At 37.5% G+C, this 15,126-nt stretch overlaps 1 protein-coding gene across 15 annotated transcripts in view; it reads right to left on the bottom strand.

Annotated features, from left to right (window-relative positions):
- EYA4 (EYA transcriptional coactivator and phosphatase 4) overlaps positions 1-14,909 on the bottom strand; it is a 314,955-nt gene extending 300,046 nt beyond the window's left edge. For 13 of the 15 annotated variants that reach the window (XM_063666612.1, XM_063666614.1, XM_054492945.2 and 10 more), the window contains exon 1: positions 14,773-14,909. The gene's annotated coding sequence lies outside the window, so the exon portion shown is untranslated. The remainder of the gene's footprint in view (positions 1-14,772) is intronic. The other 2 variants (XM_063666613.1, XM_063666618.1) reach the window with 1 other exon arrangement.
- Between the last annotated feature and the right edge of the window lie 217 nt (positions 14,910-15,126).

Below are 15,126 nucleotides of genomic sequence, written 5' to 3'. Positions count from 1 at the left end.
TATTACTTATACAATGTCTATACCTTTCATCTCTATGTTCAAAAGCTATCGTAATATATGTAAGATGCTTAGAACTGTGCCTGGCACAGAGTAGGCTCTTACTAGAATAACAATATATCATTCCTCATAAGTTCTCACCAATCACATGAGAGTTAGAACCATTTCTCCTAATAATTCTGGTAAATATTTGATGGTACTAAGTAAAAAAAAATGTAGTGAATATAATATTACTGATTTATTTCTTCCTACCATTTGGGCTTACGAACCATAAGTAAATATAATATGCATTCATAAAAATGAATACTAAATATTCTTAAGTGAGAAACTAATTATATAAATTATATGTATATATTAAATATATATCGTTAATAGAATTATTTATCCTAATCATAGTGGAGTATTCCAATTACTATATGAGTTTCAAGGAATTTACTACTATAACCATTCTTCTTAACCAGAGCACAAATAATTACAAGGTTCAATTAAGTTGAAATTTTTGCACCTGGTTTTTGTGAGAAAGATGAGAATATTACCTTAAAGATGCAAGATTCGTAAATCTTTTTAAAAAGCACTTTGGAATTTTCTATGGAAAATGCACATACATATTTATCTATTAATATTGAATCTAGAGTTTTATCTACAGATATTTTTGGCAGATGTACAAAGAGACATAAAAATCATCAGTGCAACATACTTAGTAATAGTAAAAATATGGAAGCAATGTAAAGACACACCAAGAGGGGAACAGTGAAATTATGAAATATCTGCATACATTAAATAGAAGCACCCAAAACTATATGTACTGATGTGGAAAAATATTCAAGATTCAGCAGATCAAAAGCAAGTTTTAAGGAAATCAATGATCCTATTGGAGTTAAAAATGTAAAATGAAAATAAATTATATCCTCACATAGTTCTTACATTTACACATATATAGAAAAAAAATGCCTGAAAAGATGCACACCTAAGTATAACAACTTACCCTGATTTGCAGAGATTAAGAAGTGAGTAAATCCACTTTTTACTTTAAATATATCCGTATTTTTAAAACTTTTTAAGAAAGTATAACATATGCACAGTAAAATAAAATACGTAAATCAAAAGTTGATCACTGATGAATTTTTATTGAATAAACACTTTCACATGACCGGCAACCAAACCAAGATAAAAGACATAATCAGCATTCCAGAAGCCTCTCTCTTGCTCCCTCTGGTCATTCCTCTCAAAAGTAACCTCTATCATCTCTGTTTTAATATGTTATACAAAGTATGACTTATTTGTATTTTTTAATAACAGATTAAAAAAAACTTGCTGTAGCAGCATAAATTTCCCTCTCTGAATATCATATACACTCAGCATTTTATTCAAAGATATCAATTCAAACTATAATCTGAGCTTTTATAGTGGGCCAGGCACTGAACCAAGTGTCTTTCCTGCATGAATTCAATTATTCCTTACAACTCCATGAGGCGAGTACGGTTATTATTCCCCATGTACACATGCTGGAACTATGGCTTACAGCCACTCAGAAAATTACATGACCAAAGTCACATAGCTGATGAGTAGCAGAACCTGGATATACACAAAGGTAATCTGATTCCAGCTTTCTCAACTCCTCATCAGAAACAAACAAATAAAAATAAAGTGATAAGATGTAGAGTTGGGAGCATGAAGTGTCCCCAGCATGAAGTTCTCTTTTTTTGTTTTGTTCTGAGTAAATGACTTAAGGTCTTAAGGTCGCATAATACAGCATCTCATCTGCAAAATGGAAGGGTTAGGCTAGATCTCTCTTCTCATCTGATCATCTGACTCTGATAAATAAAGTGACCCACTGAAACATAGAGCAAATATGCGTTGTCATGATGTAGTGCAATCACGTACTGCACTATGCTAAAAAATGACTCATACAAGAAAATAAAACCACAATTTTTGAAACTATTGGAAACAATAATCTTAATTTAATGTTATTTTTGGACATAGGAAGATTTTCCCCCCTAAATAAGCAAATTGGTGGTTTTTGAAGGGTCTTGCTCATCTTTGTATGGAAAATGTCTAAAAACAAACCACTAAAAACTAAACAAAATTTTTTTCCTTCCTCAATTGTGCCTGAAAAAAAAAAAGATGTAATTTCCCTCACCAAAAGGCCACATATATTTTTAATAGATACATCTGGGATTTTTGGTCCTCACATTTTGAAACACTGACACAAACAAATACAGAACATGCTTTCTCTCAAATGAAATCTATAATTCTGAGGGTTAAAAATTCTTCAAAATAACATGAAATCGATCTTAGCAGAAGGCAACCAAAGAGATCAAGGTTTGTTTCTGGAGAAAACTAGAATTATGAAGACCATAAACCTCAACGAGAAATCTGTCTTTTAAATGTCAGTTTATTGAAAATACCAATGTATGCCAGACACACCTTTTTTTCCACTAGAAAATCAGTAACACTTTGGTACAAATGAGGCTTTAAATAAGTTGGAGTAGAAAATAACCAATAAACCGGCTTTCATGACCACAAGCAAAAGAGAACCAGTTTTCCAAAAAGTAAACAGGATTCATCCTTTGCAGATGTCTGGTTTGGGACCTAATGCCCTTTAAAGATACGCATGGAATAATGCAGTCACTTAATTTCCATCAATATCCCCAGGTGCTGAGGTTACAGAGGGAAAAAGATATGATCTCTCCCCTCTGTGAGTTCATAGTCTCTCTAGAAGACACACACATACAATGAGCCCCAACACAATGTGCTGTTATATTAATAGTCCAAAAAAAGTGCTATGGTATTACACAGAGAAAAGAATTAATTCTGCCTGAGCCTTAAGGAAGGCTTCACAGAGGAGGTGACATTTGAGCTAAGCCTTGAAAGATGAGTAAATTATTATTATTTTTTTTTTTGTCCAGGTAGGCAGCAAAAGAGCACCAGGCAAGTAGGTTAAGGGTGGTGAGAATAATATGCCAGGGAGAAAAAAAGGAAGTGACTGATGGCATTATAAGAAATAGAACATTCATAAGTAAGTCTTACCACATTAGGATCCACTATACAAAGAATCAACCTGAGAAAGGAGATATGTGACTTGAATACTTTGCGGGGTTCCTTGATTTATGAACCCAGGAAGTGCTCATTTGGAAAAATAGAACCTCTGGGTTTTTGGCCGTTCTCCAGTAACTAAAGGGCTACTAGGCTTCCTGTTCAATATCTGGCATAAAGTGCCTGGATGGACCTGGAGTTTGCTGTGACTTCTTTGGACTTCCTGTCCATGAATGAAGCAGAACTCTCCTCCACTATCTGTGATTTAAACCCCTGTCTCAAATTCTCTGCAACACTCCCCGAGAACAGCCCCCACCTATCATTGGGTTGCCCAGCACCCACTTTATCTCTCTGCTAACAAGGAGCTATGCAGGGTCCTTCTCCACCTAGGAAACAGAAAAATATTTTGGTCAAACACAATATGCTGTATTTGCAGCCACTTTGCCACCTAAGCACACATTTCAAAATTAAAGCACAAATCAAAGGAAGTGAGAGAGAGAGAGAGAGAGTGTGTGTGTGTGTGTGTTTTCAAGTACCTCTACCCTGCCTACTTAGGCATCAATTAGTAAACGACGTGAAATCTCCAGGTTAGTTTGACTGCTTCCATGATTATCTACCTAATATAATTAAAGTAAAACCACTAAATTAGACAATGCATATGTGTGGAATTTCAAGTATCTTTGCAATTTCTAATAAGATAAAAATTATCTACTGTTTAGAACTCTTAAGAAAATTAGTCTAATCATATATTTATAATATTAATGTTTCATATTTCAGAATAATTTTGAAATTCAACCCAAAACTCATATGGGAAAAGTTATCCTCTCTCACTTTATGTGAACATTATTGTTCCCATTTTGTTCTTTTCAAGTGATTTTTGAAATGTCTTTCATATACGCTTAAATTATGTAAGGGTGGTGCCCAAACAACAGTCAAATTTACTTACATCAATTATATATCATTTCATAGATAAAATGTATCAGTAAACATCAAACCCATAGAATGAGAATTTAAAAGTTTGGATCTGAGAATTCACAAAAGAGAGTTTTTACATGTAATATATTTATTTTTACTTTCTTCCAGCTATACAAATGTTATTAACTCAAGATCTTGAACTTGTGGTTACAACTGAAAGCTACACATAATTCTTTTGAAAATTTCTCATTACAAATGAACAAGTAATTTAACTCATTAAGTATTTTAATCTTGAGCAGTTGTGATTATCGGTAACTTCACTTTTCTAACACTACAGACTAAATAAAGTAAAAGTTTCTTATTACTGAATATTTACCCACAGAAATGGAAAGGTAATGGTCATTATTTTAAAATAAATCCAAAGTATCTACTGACAAATAACCAGAAGAACAGACACATAGATGATTCAAATAAATATTTACTTCCTACATACTCTCTCTCAGGTATTCTGTTACTCCCACTCACATATTATTTCCAGAAAAGGAAAATATGCTGGAGATGGTCAATCTGTGCGAAGCTTATCTGTAAATCCCCTCTGTGCAAAGTTAATCTATCAACACAGACTAATGAGAATTGTTTGACTTCATGTTTAAACTTGGGAGGAAGGTATTAGGATTCTCCACACTCGACTGGAAATAGAACAATCCTCTTATGCAGAGCCCTGGGAGTTTTTTGACTATATCAAGTGATATTAAGATCTGCTTAGGTTATGGGTTCTCAAGAAGAGGCAATTTTGCTCCCAAAGAACACCTGACAATGTCTGGAGACACCATCATTACCCAGGGGAAGGAGGCTCCCTGGCATCCAGCGATGCCACTAAGCATCCTACCAGGCACAGGACAGTATCCCCTGAATAAATTATCCAGCCCAAAATGTCAATAACCAGAGCTTGAAAAACTCTTATTTAAATATACTGAAGAATTCAGGTACAACATTAATATTATCATTTTTAAAACTATACAGATACACCTGGTAGCAGTTCCAGATAAGCTGTAAAAATGAGACCTTGAAAATTAATATTTTAACTTTCCTTTTTCCTTCAGCCCCATCCTGCCACATAGCCATTATATCTGAATCCAAGGACCAAGTGATAAATTCTGTAAGTAGAGGTACTAATAACCTCCTACTGTCTCTCTAAAGGTAAGAATCATAGCAATATGTAAAGCTACCTTTTAAAAAGTTGACATTGAGTTCATCAAGCCCACTGACTATTGAAAATTATACAAATTCTCATAATTGGTACCTTAAGGCTTAAAAAAAAAGCAACTGAGGAAACTTAAATATTGGCTATAAAGTACTACCATTATATAATGTGCTTACAATTGCTTAAAGTAGTTGAGGAACCACACAGATTAAAGCTCTAAAAAAATCTAGATTACTGTATGCGGAAATATTTAATAAAAGAAATACTACTGCACAACGTAAATGGCCAATGCCAACTGTTGAGCACCTATAGTGCTCTCTTCTCTTAAGGCTCCAAATACAACCTCGGATTTGCCAAGATGACCCACAGTATCTGATTTATACTTGGACTACTGGACACTTCATTTACGGTCACCAATCCATAGCCCCCCAAAAAAGACCTTCAGCTCTAAATATCTCGGGAACATTTGGGGGTAATCTAATGAAAGATACCCAATCATAGTAATAGTAACTGATACTCATATCAAGCACTACTCTAAATATATTTACATATATTTACTCATTGAATTCTCATCAGAACCCCAAGAGGCATGTTCTGTTACACATGAGAAACTGAAGCAAAATCTGTTTCAGTAATGTGCTTGATGTTACAAACTTGTCAACATCAGAGCTGAGGTCTGAACCCAAGTGGCCTGGCTCCATATTCTTCTTTTTTTTTTTTTTTTTTTTTGAGATGGAGTCTCACTCTGTTGTCCAGGCTGGAGTGCAGTGGTGCGATCTCGGCTCATTGCAACTTCTGCCTTCTGGGTTCAAGTGATTCTCCTGCCTCAGTCTCCCGAGTAGTTGGGATTACAGGCACCCACCACCACGCCCAGCTAATTTTTGTAGTTTTAATAGAGACGGAGTTTTGCCATGTTGGTCAGGCTGGTCTCGAACTCCTGACTTCAGGTGATCTGTCCGCCTCGGCCTCCCAAAGTGCTGGGATTACAAGTGTGAGCCACCGCGCCCAACCCCCATATTCTTTCTACTTACTCACTGTGCTATAGGAAGAACTGAGTCTCTCAGATTTCAAGTACTATGAAATTACCATATCTCCAGATATTTTCAGGAACCTTGGCTTATCCACCAGATCACTGACTTCCCAGTGGTAAGAAATAAACACATTTCTACATTCACGTATACATACATATAACCTAGGCCTGGGTTCACAGCTGCAATTCTACTGGGTTTATACCAAAAACCCCTGAGGTTGTTATTGAGGTAGTCCCATCTTGTAATGGTCACTGCCCTTCTCACTGTTCCCAGTCTCAAGGAGGGGATGTTCAGTGTCACAATCTCTGCTCTTGTTCCCAGTCCCTCTACTCATTCATTCAATGGGAATATAACAACTACCTACTGACTATATGTCCAGCAGTGCACTGTGCATTAGCAATACAGAAATAACAAATACAGCTAATCCTTCCAGTAAATTCTCAGCTTAAAGCAGGATTTAGACTAATGTAATCTATTACATTTCAATGTGGCAAGGGCTATGTTAAATGTAGAAGCTGGATGCTTTGGGAGTAACGAGAAAGAAACATCCAACTCAGACTCTGGAGGTCAGAGGAACTTACCAGAGGAGATAACATTTTGCGCCTTAAGTATTGAAAAAGCAGTAGAAAAGATATTTTCAGGGGGAGAGGGGCGATGTTTTCCAGAGAAAAAGCATTCCATGCACAAAGAAATGAAGTGGAAATGTCCAAGGTGTATTTGAGAACTGCAGTCTTCCATACAGCTGGAAAAGAGAGTTGTTGTGAGTGGGGAGTAAGAGATGAGAAGAGCAACCTGAGCAAGGTTCTCAGCATGAAGGGTTATCTTCCCTGCAGAGAATTTTGGAATTTGCCCTATAGGCAGCAGGCAAATTTTTTAAGGAATTTTAAGTCCAGGAGGGACCTCATAAAAATCATGAACAAATGTGGTTGAATATCTTAGGGATGTGAGAGAGTGTTAGAGACAGCTCCAACACAGTCCAGAATGGGCCCCCAGGAGAGGCATCAAGATATTATAACTATACTTGTTATGACAAAGACATTAATATGAACAAGTGTGTATAGGACAATTGTCCACCTAAAGCTAATTTGAATACCTGAGGATTAGACCTGTGACGTTGGTTACAATGATTATCTCTCTAAATATTCCTGCGAATGGTATGTAAAAATATAAGGATACAATAAAAGCTCCAAAGTCTTCAAAGCTATGCAGAGTAGAAAAGAAATCTATCCATCCCACTCTAATTTTGCAAGTCTTCAGCAACACTGATAATGAAAAAGCATTTAACAAGCATTTACCAAATACCCACAACTTTGCTATCCATTTTCATGAATGAAACCTTTAAAAACTAAAGTCAATAATTAAGGGAAAAAACTAGACCTAAACTAAAATTCTTCATGAGTCAACTAAGAAAAATAACAGTAGCATCATCTCATCAACTAAAGTTAATGCAAAACAAAACAAAACAAAAAAAAACAGTAGAATTGCCGTTCTTGACAGGTTTATTGAGGTTTGCATGCTTAAGTTACCTACTAGAAGCACTGTTTGAGATTACTGGAAAACCTGCAAATGGAAATCTGAATGTGATTCACCTACTACGTCATTAAATTTAGCGAGAATGACTTGAGTCATAGCCATACACAAATATATATTTGCATTCAAATATAAGTGAAAAGAATTAGGTAATGTAGAGATCTGCTGATTCCCCCAAGTCATCATCACTTTCAACATACTGAAAACATTAAGTTAGAAATATTCAATCTCTTAATCAGAACATTCGGCTCTTTTCAAATCTTTTAACATTAGGGAGTTCAAAGTCAGAGGTGAAATGTAATGAATAGATCACTCCGTTGGGTATACGCAGAGGTCTGTGAATTGTATATATGACCTTGTGGATAATGAGCCCTCCCAGTATGTGGTACACCTACTTGATTAGGGATAGAATTTCAAACTCTGTGCTGTTGCTTTTGTGAGTAGAATTAAACTTAATGGCACATGAATGTAAATTTTTATGATTTAATTGGAGTCTTTCACAAGAAATGTCCCTTTCATTTTAAAAACAAAAGGGGAAAGGATAACAGAAATAGTAGCAATAATACATGTGAAAATCTAAAGTCATGTCAAGTTAGGCCACTGCTGGTGTTTCTTCTTAAAGTCTTTAAAGGAGGAAAGATGTTCTAATTAATAAAGTCAGCCTTTGCAGGTACAAGTCCTTTGTGCCTCATTCAGACCTGTAACTACACATAGGGAACATTTTGATCAGTTTTAATTTTCTCAGTGCTAAATCGAATTTGAAGACTGGTTAATAAGGATACTCAAGTTATAGAAGAGAGAGTAGACACACCTTTCTGCTGATATATCACACTGGGAGATATTTTACAGTATCTGACAGTCTGTTTTTTAGTGATGCCACATGAACATGTTAGAGCAGGTACTCTGAATTAACCCCTTTTGTCAGAAGACTTGAATATTTTTGCAGCAGTTTCCGTACATTGAAGACACTTAGAGAGAACTCCAGAGGCGGCCACAGTGAGAGGATACTGTTGGTGAGTCATTCTCAGGCCACCTACATCCTGCTTCACCTAGAGCAGTGGCACATTTCTCTACTGGGCATATCGTCAGTTTCCATTTAAATGAAAGGATCCGTGGCTGAGTATATAAGTAAATAAAAAAATGAAAACCACTGCTTCAGTGGAAAAATACTATAAAATTGTATAACAGGTTATTAACAGCAAAACAAAAGTGTTTACCTAGAGAAAACCTTACACATGCGATAACCAGATAAATTGAATGTATTTCCAAAATATGGGCAGCTCCATTATAATTTAAACCTGCCTCCGGAAGTCCATCATGCACTCTTTAACTCTTCAAGCCTTATTAGTTGGTTCAACATAAATGTGCAGATTTGAGATTCAAAACCAGCATTAAAACAACATAAAACAAAAACAAAGAAAATACAAAGTTGATAACGTTTAACCAATTTGGATAAGGCTTGAAAAGCAAAGGAAGATTCTACATGTGAGTTAAATATTTAAAAGATCTGGTCATAAGTTCTCGATAATTGGGAAACATTACAAAATATAGCATTTCTCCAAATTCAGTCATTTGCTGTCCAGCCTTCATGACTGTGCTTATTTAGGCCATATTCTTATTCACTGTTACTTAATATGTTTCTTCAGATACTTAATTTTTTTTCTTTGACTTCAATACTTTTTTTGGTTTTGTCTCAAACAATATTGCCCATGAAATTACAGGTTTAATACAAAATTTAACAAATTTTTCTAATATCTAGTTATCCTTACACAAAACATAAGTATTATTAAAACAAAATGTTCAGGTACCACCTAAAAATGGTGGTATATGACTGATGGAAGCAAGTGCCCAGCACATGCTTAAGGATAAGGGTGCTGGCCTCATACTGGGGAGTTAGGATCCTGACTCCATTGTGCTGCATGACTGGGTCTCAGCTTCCTTATCTGTAAAACAGGAATAACAAAAGTACCTAATTTATGACATAGTTAAGAAGATTAAAATTAGCTAATCTATATAAATGCTTAAAACAGTGTTTTGCACGAAATTCCTGAGTAAATGCTAGCTATGATGTTATGATGGTGATAGTGATTAATATTATAGTAATAATGACAGCCAAATTGTAATTATCTAAAGACTAAAGTGACCACTTTTATTTAAAAATACACTTTAGGATATAAATATACTCAAGAAAATATGCTCTCATATTTGACATCTACATTAATATATGCCTTGGTGATACGAAAGCTATTCCACATTAGTTTAATGCAATTTCACTTTGAAAATATTCATGTGATAATAGGAATCAGACTTTGCCTAAAAATTATAACCTAAATAAACTACCTGTGCAGAAAAAAAAAAAACTAAAAATTCTAACACAATAGAACATATAGGTCTTTCTCCTACCGTCCAAAAGTACGTTAAAATAAATTTACTTAGTGTATGTAAATAAAAGCTTTAAAAATATGAACATGCTGTATTAAAACATTTCATATTGGAAAAAAATGAGAATTTCTGGTATTTTAGAATGGTGTCTTTCTTCATCATCCATGCACTGAAATCTCAGGGTAAGAAAAGGGCCAGACCAACTCTGAAAGGTTTCAAATATCAAACTATACTATTGTGTCAGTACCCTAAGATCAATTAGCACCTTTCAATGACAAAAAAGGTTACAGTGAGACTCAGAGGTGCACTCTCTGAAACTGTCTCAAATCACGATATAAATGTGGTTTTGATAACACAAAATGGTTTCTGTTTTAAATTAATCAGTTTCATCTCTTTTTCTGGAGGTGTGAAAGGGGTTAGGGGAGTAAGAATAGTGGTGTTCATTTTCAGTATCTCTTTACTAATAAAAAGACGGATGGAGAAACACTAAGAATGACAAATTTCAAGCGTAAAATGACATATCACCAAGGCATATATTAATGTACAGCTCCACAAGCAATACTGAGTGACAGTAATGTTTACAAAGTCTTCAAACCTCTTAAAAGCAATCAAAGTTGCTTGTACTTCTTTTGAATGTGTAACTCTTGTTCATTTTCTTCCACTTAAGTTCAAGCTAAATGACGCCAAGTTTGGCTCCAAAAATGATTTAATGACTATGCAGTGTCCCCTTCATTAAAACACATCTAACTATAAGATGCAGTATTACACATATTGCATCTCACCCATCTCCAGGGCAAATGCCTGAAACAGCATGTCATTTCTTAGTTCAGCAGGAAAAATTCATGAGAGAAGCAGGTACACTGCAATGCCACCCCATTCCCCTGGTGTTGACTTCCTTCACCTAGTAACCATTGTAATAAAATCCCCCAACTGTATTTCTGAATATAATTAGTTTAAGATACTCTACAGGGAGGCACGTTATAAGAGTTTAGCATTTAGTACATGTAAGAATAATATCCATTTAGAAAAAGAAACTGTCAAGATTATATTCTCACTGAAAAAAGAAGAAGGTGTTTTGATAGAGGTTTGTTCAGCTCTTCAATGAGAGGATTTAAAACGTCTCCTACTTTTGATAGCACGCTTTTCTATTTATTTCTTAAATAAGTGATCTGAAATATTTACAACCAGACAGTACCTAATTTTAGGTTTTAAGTGCTTTAACAGCTCCATGAAATATGATCAGCAGCTGCAATACAGAACTATGGTGAATAAACTCCTTATAAAGAGGGGCCTGTTTTTACAGAATGTCCAGTGTTCTTGCATCTACCTAATAGAAAAAAATGATAATGAGAAATCATAATACATACTTGCATTCTTAAATTACTTAACACTTAACTAAGTATTGAAAAAGATTATCTCCCCTCTTCTTGAAATCTGTATAAAAACTGAGTTTTTGTGGGCAAAATAAGTTTGATTATTTGAAAGTTAGACTGTGAACTTCCTAACATTCTAACTTTTTATAACAATAGTCATGGTCTTTCTATCATTCTACCTTTCTAAAAATTCTAAATAATCTAATTCCAGTGCATAAAATTTCAAAATGAAATATCAAGCCATATAAATATATTTTTAGACACGACATCAGTCATTTAGAGCTTGCAACAGAGATTGAAAACATGAAATTGGATACTCTATTTCCCGTGGCTATGTAAAATTTATTTACACCCCAAAGTACAACATAAACAAAAAGGAAACTCTTAGAAATGGAGAACTTGTTTTTCCTTTTTTATTAACCCAAAGAGCCTTACTAAAAGAAAAAAAAAATTATAGCAAAATGACAAGTAACTCATCTGCCAGTCACCCGTCAAAAAAGAAACTTCTATGCAATTTTTTTCTCCAGCTTCTAGAAGCCCTCTGAAATTCAGCATCTATTTTTCTTAACAATTAATAATAATTATTATTCCTTTTTATACAATCACTCCTTTTTATACAAATCTTAAGATTTTAAAAATTTTAAAACTTAAACATATTACTTAAAAGAAGTGTTAATTGTGAATACATACATATATGTGAGACGTTTTATTTTGGAAATGAGAAATTCAATTTCAAATATTCAATAAATACTAATAAAAAGAAAACAACTGAGTAAATCTTATTTCAGTTATAATTGTGAACCAACCGGTAGTTACAATGGTCTTTAAATATTGAAACATACTATTTTCAGGAAATTTACAAAGGAAAGCAGGCTTTTGAAAACCATATTGATTGTAGACCTTTACTTATTATGAAAGACAAGTACATATCCCTAATAATCAGAGAAAGGAGCCATTTTCAACAAATCTAATTATGTTGCTTTCAAAGCTGTAGCTGTCAAAGGTTTTAACATTCTTGTACAGTCATTTCTAAATACGGGCTTAACTCTGAATGACTTACAACTTTTAATCAGGTGGAACAAACTATTTTTACGGTTTATAACAATAAATGTGGGTGTAGTTATATCTGCTTTCGATATTGTTGCCATAAAAATCAGATTCTGGCAGTCTTGCTCCACACAAAACAATCTGTCTCTTGTTACTACTGCTTTTTATTTCTTGGGATAATGTTATTTTTAAAAATACACAAATGTCTTTGAATGCAGTCTCCTAAAACGCTTCGTATCACGTATCACATATTTTTTGGGGGGATTCTCTCCCCGCCCCCTCTAGTTTTTGGTTCTTCAGGTTTAAGCTTGCCAATATTTTAAAAGACAAAAAAAAAAGAAAAAAAAAAAAAAAGAGGCACTGATTCTGCTTAAAACCAAACCGTACCCGGGAAAGGAATTCAAGTACAATCCTTTCCCTAAGGTTTTAAAAACAAAAACAACGCAACAAACAAAAAAACCATCGTCAACTTTCAATCCTGTCAGTCACCTACGTGTAAGTGAAACTTCAGAAGCTGTTGATGGGGAGCCCGCGGTTGTTAAATGCTCCTAAGACTCCCACCTAAATCCCGCAGGAGCCCGCACTGAAACTGACAAACATCCGAGGGTTCACAAAGTGGCCGCAGATGAGAAGAGGAACAAAATGCCATATTCCAGGAGATGTATTTCGCTCCAACAATTACGTTCAGCCCAGGGTGCCAAGCCAAAAGGGGTAAGGGAGAAAGAAAACTGTTAAGTATGAGCCCTTAATGTGAAACCTAACCTGTTGGTTCTCTTAGGTATCAGATTTTGGAAGTGTCTGTAATGACAGCCAGGAAAGCAAACTAATGGCCAACGGCCCACTGGGTTTGAACACCAGACTCCTGTTACCTCCTCACAGATCAAGTACACAACACACACACACACACACACACACACACGGAGTTGCTCCACGTGGAACTGCTCTGGAACCAAAACACACACTCGGGCGCTATTCTGCACCTTGGCAGAAAGGGCAGAGGGACCTGCACCTTCCTCCTCTGCCCTCAGGTTAAGATTCATGAATGACTCTCTAGGCCCGCTCGGGATGGCGGGGAGAGGCGCAGGGGACGCGGTGAGAGAGGACAGTCCCCACACCACTCTCCCGCACACACGCTCACCGCAGGCGCAAATCCGTTGTCTTCATAGGAAGAAGAAAGAGGGGTGGTGGTGAAGGGAGACACTATCCCCCCAAGCAGGGAAGAGATGACAAAAATTAAATTGCGCTCTCCGCTTTCGCCCCAGCTCTGCCACCGGACTCGGTCCGCAAATTCCCTAATCGCTCCGAGCTGTTCAGAATCTCGCAAACAAAGGGAGAAAACTCTTTCAAGTGCTACCAAACGAAAGTTCGGGTTGCTGTGCGGCGCAGAATAAAACAAGCACACACGTCTACTTCCAAACCTCGCTTCACCACACTAAAAATCCGAACCATTTCAAGTCCCACTGCCTCCCCAGATCCAGCAGGCTTGGAAGGAGAGAAAAACCTGCTCTACCCAGCCAGGTCCCTTCCTTTGGAGAAGTTATAAGCCTTCTATGGCACCCGCTACTCGAGCCAATGAACGCGACTGCTCTGACAAGGCGCCTCTAATTTCACCGACCCTGGCAAACTGCAGGAGACATTCAGTCCACGCCACATAAAAACTATTAAAGTGGGATCGCCGCAGTTGAAAAGTCCGATCAGTGCCTGGAGATTAGAACGCGAGCCTTTAAAGTACACACGCACCCGGCACCGGGAAAGCCCAGGCGCCTGTGACCCTCCGAAGGACTCTGGGTCAGCATCCTCGCGCCTGGACCATCTAGGGGGTCATCAGAAAATAATATACGTCATAAGAAAGATGTGGGGGAGACCCCGATGCTCGCGCCTCTGCCAGGTGGAGGCGGGGTGCAGGTAGAAGCAGCGCGCTGGACTGCTGGATGAACTCCGTTACGCGCAGGCTCAGCGCCGACCCCGGAAGGGACAGGCAGGCTCGGAAGGGACCCTTGGGGCTTGGGGACGTCTTCTTGGGCAGAGAGCACCGCTGCGGTCCGAGCGGCCCGGGCCCTCAGGCGTGGGGCACCCGGCCTCCAAGCGCCCCCCAGGGACGCAGGCGCCCACGCACCGTCCAGCTGCGCGTCCTCAGTACCCAGCGCTCGGCGTCCCTGGCGGAGCCTCGCGCACTTTCCCGGAAAGTTTGGGGGTTCTCTCAACTCAGGCTCCCCCGGGAGCCCTGGGGCGGGGGTTGGAAGAAGGGGACACTCACCTCGTCGCCCGGTCCGCCTCGGGTTCCCGAAGTGTCTGTCCCAGCCGCGGTTCAGTGCGTCCGTAATTAAGTATTTATTCTCGTTCCTTCCAGTGTCGAAGTTTCCCCTTCGCGCTATGCCTCTGGTGAAAACAGGACATCCCCTTCGGCCACCCCACAACAAATAGCGTACACAAGCCGGGGAGAAGCGGGGCGGGGGAAGAAGCCGGCTCCGAGGGGGAGGAGGAAAGGAGAGGAGCCAAAACTCCGGACTGCGACAGGGGGGAAAGGAGAAGAAAAGAAAAAGAGAGAGCGCGCCCAGCCGCCGCAGTCGTCACTCCCCAGCTTTTCCCGCAGCTCTTTCCCCCTCTCTAA

This window comes from Pongo pygmaeus, chromosome 5 (assembly GCF_028885625.2).
Source record: "Pongo pygmaeus isolate AG05252 chromosome 5, NHGRI_mPonPyg2-v2.0_pri, whole genome shotgun sequence".
Taxonomy (NCBI): domain Eukaryota; kingdom Metazoa; phylum Chordata; class Mammalia; order Primates; family Hominidae; genus Pongo; species Pongo pygmaeus.
Note: the sequence above shows the minus strand (reverse complement) of the source record. Positions and strands in the feature narration are given on the sequence as shown.